Below are 7,833 nucleotides of genomic sequence, written 5' to 3' on the forward strand. Positions count from 1 at the left end.
AGGGGAGACCTCATTGCAGTTACAACTTCCTCTTGAGGGGAAGAGGAGGGGCAGGGACTGATCTCTGCTTTGTGGTGATTAAGGACAGGACCAAAGAAAAAGGGAGACAGAGGAGGTTTAGGTTGCATAATAGGAAGAAGTTTTTCATCCAGAGGGTGGTTGGGGATTGGAACAGGCTCCCCAGAGAAGTGAGCCCAGCACCAAGACTGACAGAGCTCAACAAGCATTTGGACTATGCTCTCGGGCACATGGTAAGACTCTTGTGTCTTGAGGAGGGCCAGGAATTGAATTTCAGTGATCTTTCTGTGTCCTTTCCAACTCAGGAGATGTTATGACCCTATGTAGTTTAATTGGAGTGTGTTGATATTCTTCAGAGTTGGTATAAATCTTTTGTAAAGAAAGGCAAACAAATGTTCAGCAGGTGCACGAGAATAAAAAGTTCCTTTTCTCAACAGGAGTATGAGAATCCTTCCAGTACTGATGATTCTGCACAAAATTCAGGTGATGAGTGATAAAAGTAAAGCTGTCTGAGTGGGCAGAGGAGATGGCAGTGGGCTGGCATGACAAAAAGTCCAACAAACACAAAGAATATTGAAAGAAAATGCAAAGGTCTGCCCTAAGAATAATTCTACAGCCCCACTAGCATTGAGAAGAAATGGAAAACTCCATCATTCATCTGGGTCAAAACACAGCTGTCCTGGTCATCTGTACAGGGTCCTCTATATTGTGGTGTTTTCAGTGACCTAAATTGTGCTGCACTGAATTATATTTCATACATTTGATCATTTGGATCCATTTGTTCAAATACTGTCCTGACTTATATGATAGAGTTTCTTTTTAACAGGGAATGACATTGGGATATGTTGTTCTGCAAAATGATGGTAATACAAATAGATCATTTATGTCCTTTTCTTTTGAAATGTATTCTTTAATGTAGAGTACAGTGCTGAAGGATGAAACATGATGTAAAGGTATAGAAAAGATGTGAGGTCTGTTTCTGCTGCAGTGTTTTTGTGCTGTGGGGGGAGGTTAAATATTGTAACTCAACATATCATGTAACTTACAGTCTTTGCAGAACTGGAACAGGGCATCAGAAGATCTGAAGCCTAATTTTGTACTTTCTAGACATTCAGGGATTCAGTTCTGCATGTCTGATCTGCCCCATTTGAAAATGGAAGATGTTACTTTTCCAAACACAGTAAGAGATTAAATGCTTCAACACTAAGAAGCAGAAAGGGAAATAACTTTTTTTTTTTCCTAATATAAGTGCTTCTATAACAATAGCATTTGTAGTGCTTTGTATACCAAATGCAGACTGTTAGATTTCATCCATGAACTGATTTAGAATTATTATTTTCTGAAAAAAAAAGGGCATTGATGTAAAGGTTATTCAAAGATCCCCGCTGTGAAAAAGTCTAGTTACTTGGGTTGTTAACCTTCTCCAGAATTAATATCTCTAAAGTATATTACTGTATGGAGTAGTAAAGACAGTCTAAACTGTCCTGTTTAGGATCAGAATCTTGCATGAAAAATGTGAGGAAGAAATTTCTGAGTCTGATTCAATGGCTACTCTTTCATAGTCTGTTTTGGCCTTTTTTTCTAGAAAGGAATTTAAACAGGAGCACTTGTTAAACAAAACAAAATCTTAGACAAGTGTAGTTAATGCAAATGTAACACGTTTGTATTTTGAAATGAAACACCTGAAACTTAAAATGGAAATACATGTTTAAACACTCTAAATATAATAAGATACCTTCAGCAGCATCTCCATAGCTAACATTTCTGTCAGGATGGCCCAGGTTTGCTAATCTATTTACCTTCAGGCTGTGAGTTTGTCAGAAGTAATACTTAACTATCAACTTGAAAGACTGAATGACTTTTGTTATGGCTTGCACTTGATTTCTCAAAGGTGTTATGACCTTGGAGCCTTGTAACTGAGAATAAGAACAGAGGAAGTCTAGAAATAAATCTGGTATCAGTACCAGTTACAAGATTTTCTGTATAGTAGCAACCAAAGTACTGTCCAGTTTTGCATAGATTTTTCAAATGGCAGAGTAGCCATGCACTCACAATAACAACAGCAACAACTACAATATCATTCCAGTCTGATAATTTAAATTGAAATCAATACTTGTTTTTTGATTTTCACAGCTTTTTTGATTTCATATTCTGCTTCACATGAATTTTTCAGGTGAATGTAATTCTCTTGGCTACCATTTGTGCTAGTCATTCAGTAAGTAAAAACTCTTTCACATGCAGTTTTTGTCAGTGCCAGTGCATGTTTTCAACTCCAATTTTGTGTTTGAGAGGTCTTGAAAGTGTTTCCAGAGCTCTGTATAAAATATTTAATCACTGAAAATATAAAAAAAAAATTGATTCTCTGTTGGGCTGTTATTAGCATTAATGCTTCTGAGCTAAAAGGAGATGCTATGGGACATATTTTCACAGTGAGCTAGATGGCATTTTAATCTTGCAGTCACACTGAGTATAATTGGAGACAGGTGGCTAAAGCTCCACATTCTACTTCAAAAACATTATGTTCTCTCCATTCAGATATGCCTAACAAAACCCTAAATTTATCCTCTTATATTTTGCCAGCTGAACTTTGCAAAATCTAAGATCACATAGGCTGTAAAGCCTGTGCATTAATTTAGTGAAGACGACGTGGATTTCAGGTAGTTCTAAGATCACACAGTGCATGGTTACAGTAACATAGATTTGGCTTCAGAAAACACCACAATGGCCATCTATTCTGACCTATCTTTTTCCCCAGCCTAGCATTTCAGACATATTTGCCTTGGAGAGGTGATTACTTCATCTTGCAGAAGAAAAGCTGATTCTGGGGAAGATGGTATTTTGCTCAGAAACTGTATTTATATTTTACAATCTGAATAATTAAAAATGTAGCATGTATAAGATGATACATAATGGGAATATGATATTAGATTACTATATAGCTAAAATCTGCATGATTTTGCACTGGTAATGCTTATGCATTGATTTTTCAGATGCAACATTTTGACTCTAACACTGCTCCCTGGCAGACAGCATGGAATACTGATCTGTTCAAAGAAGGTGATTCTTATGTTCTTAATATTAAAATATATCTCAAATTCAGACATCTGGATGAAGAATGCTTCCTATCCTGTCAAGCAGCATCTTGAAACTGTTGGTGCACTAGAAAATGCTGGTACAACATTTGCCAATCTCTGAGTTCTGTGATCGAAATTTTAAAATTACTTAAAAAGAGAAGCCATGTCCTGTACATTATTGTTAAACTTATGCCATCTGTTTCTCATAGAAGCCATCTGAGAGGTATAAAGCTAGAATTAAATCATTTAAATCTCAAACGTGAAAAATTACTTGCATTTTAAAATGTAACATATTTGTTTTCAAAAACCTGCTTTCAATAACCAACTTCATGGACTAGACATGTCTAGTAACTAAGCATTCATTTACCAAGTCTGTTGAGACCTCTTCTACCTGTCCTAGAAAACTTTGATTTGATTTCGTTGGCTGAAAAACTCACTGCAGGGATCTACCTTTGACACAACATAAATATACTGTTCCCAACTTTTATATCATAAACTATGATTTAAAGCACTTATCCTGAAGAAAAGAGACCAGTTGAATTCCCTTTTCAGCCTTGAAGGGATTTAAACCCTGAATGCTTCCATGGCTGGTAACAATCCAAACCAAAAGCCTTTTGTTTGGGTCAGGTGAGGAGAACCACTTTAGACAATTATAGCCCAAATCTTATGAGCGAGGTCTGCAACAAGGTACAAGGTGTGCTTGGAACCTTCCCTTCTGGCTCTCCATGTGAGTGGGTGGTGAGGCTGTATTCCAGAACAGTTGGTTACTTCACAGCTGTCCTATTCCAATCTGATGTTCCACTGTGCAGAAACACAATATTTTCTCCTCTGTCACATATGAGTAAATCTTTTTGCTGTACAACTAGCCATTTTTAGTGAGAACAAGGCAAGATAATCCTGTTGTTTTTTGGTTTTTTTTCATTCCAGAATGACCTGTGGGCAGCATAATCTTTTAACAGACAGTGTTGGGCCTTTCAGATTTTCAGGGCTAACAAAGGTATTGAACTCACCAGTAATTCCTTTCAAGCAAATAATCTTCGAAATAGTTATCTTCAAACATGATAGCAAACACTTCTTAAAAAAACCCCCAAGACTTTCTCATCCTTATGCCTCATTACTACATTGTAGAAGATAGATTCCAGTTCCTCCCCAGTTCCCAATTTTCTGAATGGACAGGATTTGTCAGGCACCTCAGTCTTTGTGTAAAGGGGCCACATCTGTAACAGAACACAAAACAGAGTGCTGAACTGCTGGCACAGTCCATGGCAAAACTGTGGCCAGTCTAAACCCATGTGCTATCCAAACACTTCTTGGTCACTGCTAAAGGGTGAGGACGGACTGAGAGTCCAAAAGAAATCAGACTGGATGAAATTATCCTGCTTTTGTAAGGAGAGAGTAAGCATAGCTGCTTGAGCACAAGCCACTTGGTGCTACCTGCCTGTGTTGTCCTGTTATGAAAATTCAGGTGGGTGCCTACACTGGACAACAGATTTCTTGCAAGGTGGCCAAAATTCATAATTCCAGGTATGTGATTTTTATTAGTCTGTGGCCTTTGGTACATCTAGCACAAGTCCAGCACAGTGAACAGCTCTGTTCTATGGCTGAGGGTGAGCTTGCAAGGTGACTGAAAGGCCTTGTGCCTTCCTGTATCATTCAACTTTGCTGTTGACAAAAATCCTTGCTCGAGTCCTTTTATGTTGAGAAATTATGATTAGCACCAATTATCTGAAATTGGTGGATTTATGTACTGATTAAAGCACTGCTCAGTGTATCTCTAATGAAAGCCTTCTTTAGCAAATCAACTAAAGCAATGTTTTTAGGCTTCCTAAGGATTTACAATGAAAACCCAACCAAACGAAAGGCAATTAGCTTTAACCCTCAATGGAACCTTCTTTTATCTAAAAACTTGCTTACTGTCAGCAAGTGATCTATGCAGTAATAAACAAATAGTTCCTTACTAAATTTATTTCTAAGCTGTTTGTGTATACTTAATTTAAGGACATGTGGACAAAATGCTTTCATAAAATATATACAGAAATATGTTCTAAGGAATACATATGATTTTTTTGACTTCACAGAGGTCAAAACTGAGACTAACTAGATGAGAATGGTTTATTTTTAATGAAAAATATGCAGTATACAAATATGTATCTTTATATATTTATATACTTAGTTTGTAAATTAAAGGGAACAAATAAGACTTGCTTTGATGTGAAAAAAAAATATGCATTTTATCTCCTAGGCAAATCACATATGATCTTGACAGTCTTTGAAGTTCTATAATAGTCAGAGCACAATTTGTAGCTATTCTGGCAGCCACCAAGTATTTTCACACAGACATGCTAGAAGGCCTGGCTACATATTCCTGTATTACATATGGAGTGGGCAACAGTGCCCTGCACTTGGAAAACCCAGCAGATGAGGTGGGTCACACAGTAAAGGAAGACTAAGATCTCCTTTAGAAAAGGAATTCTCCTCCCATTGATTTGAAATGTTTAATTTGGATGATATATTTTGACTTTATAATTTTCGATATTTTAAAAATTAATTTATATATATAATTATATAATTATATATAAATTTTATATATTTTATATAAAAATAATAGATAATGTTTAATCTAACCTCCCTTCTCCCCAAATGAGTTTCAATGGTAAACAAGAGATGGAATTTTTTTTACTTTTCTTGTCAAATATTGAAATAAACATATTCCATTGAAACACATTCCCATTTGAAATCTGGCAGGACTCTATTTTGATTAAAGAAATGGTGGACCAAGTGAATGATCATTTAGATCCCAGCATCTAGCTCATTTAAATGCTCAGATATAGTTGAAATTGTAGTGGTATAAACTGTCCATCTTCCTTCAATCATAAAATACAAATAATTCACTATGTCCCATTACGAACTGAAAATTTATAGAAAAAGGATTTTTCTTAATCTTTTCTAACTCTTAAAGATCAGGAAGGATGTATTGTTTCATTTTAGGAAAACAGACTAATGGGAGAGTTTCCAGCTCAAAACTTATATTTAACAAGAACACTTCTTTCACAGTGAAGATGCACAGCAGCAAACACAGTGACAACATTCTCCTCTCTCTGAACTTTATTGAATTATGTTTGAGAATTCTAACAAACAGATTGTCTTCATTCTAACCTTTCATTAGAGAATGTAAAACAAAAACAAAATCTTTTTCTGAACCTGGGTCCTAACTTGTTACTCTCCTCTAAGAACGTATGTAAGTTCCTACTCATAAAACAAAAATAATCTTGACCACTGTCACTTGAGTGACCTTAGTTTTTTCCATTAAGGTTCCTAAGAAATTCAACAGTAGTCCGCATATTCTAATTTTCTAGTGCTATAGGATGTATAGGATACAAATATTAATAAAATATTAATATGGAAGACTTATTATCAGACTGGTTAACAGAATTCAGAGTTCATGATTTCTAGGTAAAAATCACACATGAGTTCTCATTTAATAAGCTTCAATTTCCCATTCAGTCTTGATAAATACATCATTACCTACTCTAGCTATATTTTGGGTACCTTTTGGGACTTTTTAACAGGCTATGTGTCACAAAGGTTCCTTATGCCCATGCTATTCACATGAGGCAGTGGCTAACACTGTTAGAAATGACACTATCTGAAGAAACTTTATTATGTTTATACTTACTAGAAATTTGCAGCCACTGATGCTATCTTAAGAGGTTTAATTACATTTACATTCATTAGAGTTCCACAAAGCTAGCTCTTCTCCAATTACTAGCAATTTACAACTTTCATTATTATTTTTTATCTAAAGGTCTGTTTCATCAAGGTCAAAGCCCTTGCAGAGTCATACAGTTCAGCCAGTTCCCCTGAGGTGTCTCTAGATGAACATTTGGATCAGTTCTGTAGCTCAGAAGAAACCAGGGCCAATTTTTGAACCCCTGAGATTTTCTCCTAAGTGCAAAAACGTTTTAATGCTGCTTAGATGTGAATAGTTTCTACAGAGAATATTTTCATCTTTTATGCTGCTACAAAACAATAAACAGAACATGATACTGGACACAGTGTTGCTACATATCCTTTCAAATTTCTTCATGACTGCTTATTATTTTTACAGTGTTACATAACTGTACTTCAGATCACAGCTAGCATTACAAGTCTGGAACCCTATGATTCTGTAACAGCTTCAGGGTGTGCCATCTCTCCAGTAATCCCTTCTCCCTTCCACTTGTGATGTGAAAACACCTGGACCAGGCAGAGAAATTGTTCAGAATTGTATTGTACAAACAACAATATCAGAGTTACGTGATTCAGTAACTTTCCTCAGAACACCAGTGATTATTCTGTTCTCATTTTGAGGATTGCTGTGCTGACTAGAACAGTAATAACAATTAACCAAGTATTTTAATTTGCAGTAGGTGAGAAAAAAATATAGAAAGAAGGAAAATAAAAAGAAGAAAGTTTTAAAAATTTGTCAAAATAATTGATTTTCTATGTTCTGAGTATGTTTGACCAGAACTAGCATTGTCTCAGTTTAACATTAGGAAGAAAATCCAGGATCACATATTCCTCTTAGGAGGAAGGGTTAGGAAAAGTAGTTGTCATAGCCAAAAACCTAGGGATTCAGAATAAAGATTATGGGATTTTTTCAGTTCTTTTATATATACTAAAGCATCTTTCTTTTTCAAGCACCAAAATCCATGATATCAGAGTCCTCATCTAATAGGTATAAATTCTAAAAGTAAAATTT

The 7,833-nt window shown here is 35.6% G+C and overlaps 1 long non-coding RNA gene across 1 annotated transcript; it reads left to right on the top strand.

Annotated features, from left to right (window-relative positions):
- The first annotated feature begins 3,878 nt into the window (after positions 1-3,878).
- Positions 3,879-7,143, top strand: LOC117244198. The gene is made up of 2 exons (XR_004496812.1): positions 3,879-4,089; positions 6,898-7,143. It is a non-coding gene; the product is annotated as an uncharacterized LOC117244198 (long non-coding RNA).
- Positions 7,144-7,833: the final 690 nt, after the last annotated feature.

Source organism: Parus major, chromosome 3, assembly GCF_001522545.3.
Source record: "Parus major isolate Abel chromosome 3, Parus_major1.1, whole genome shotgun sequence".
In the NCBI taxonomy this organism is placed as follows: Eukaryota; Metazoa; Chordata; class Aves; order Passeriformes; family Paridae; genus Parus; species Parus major.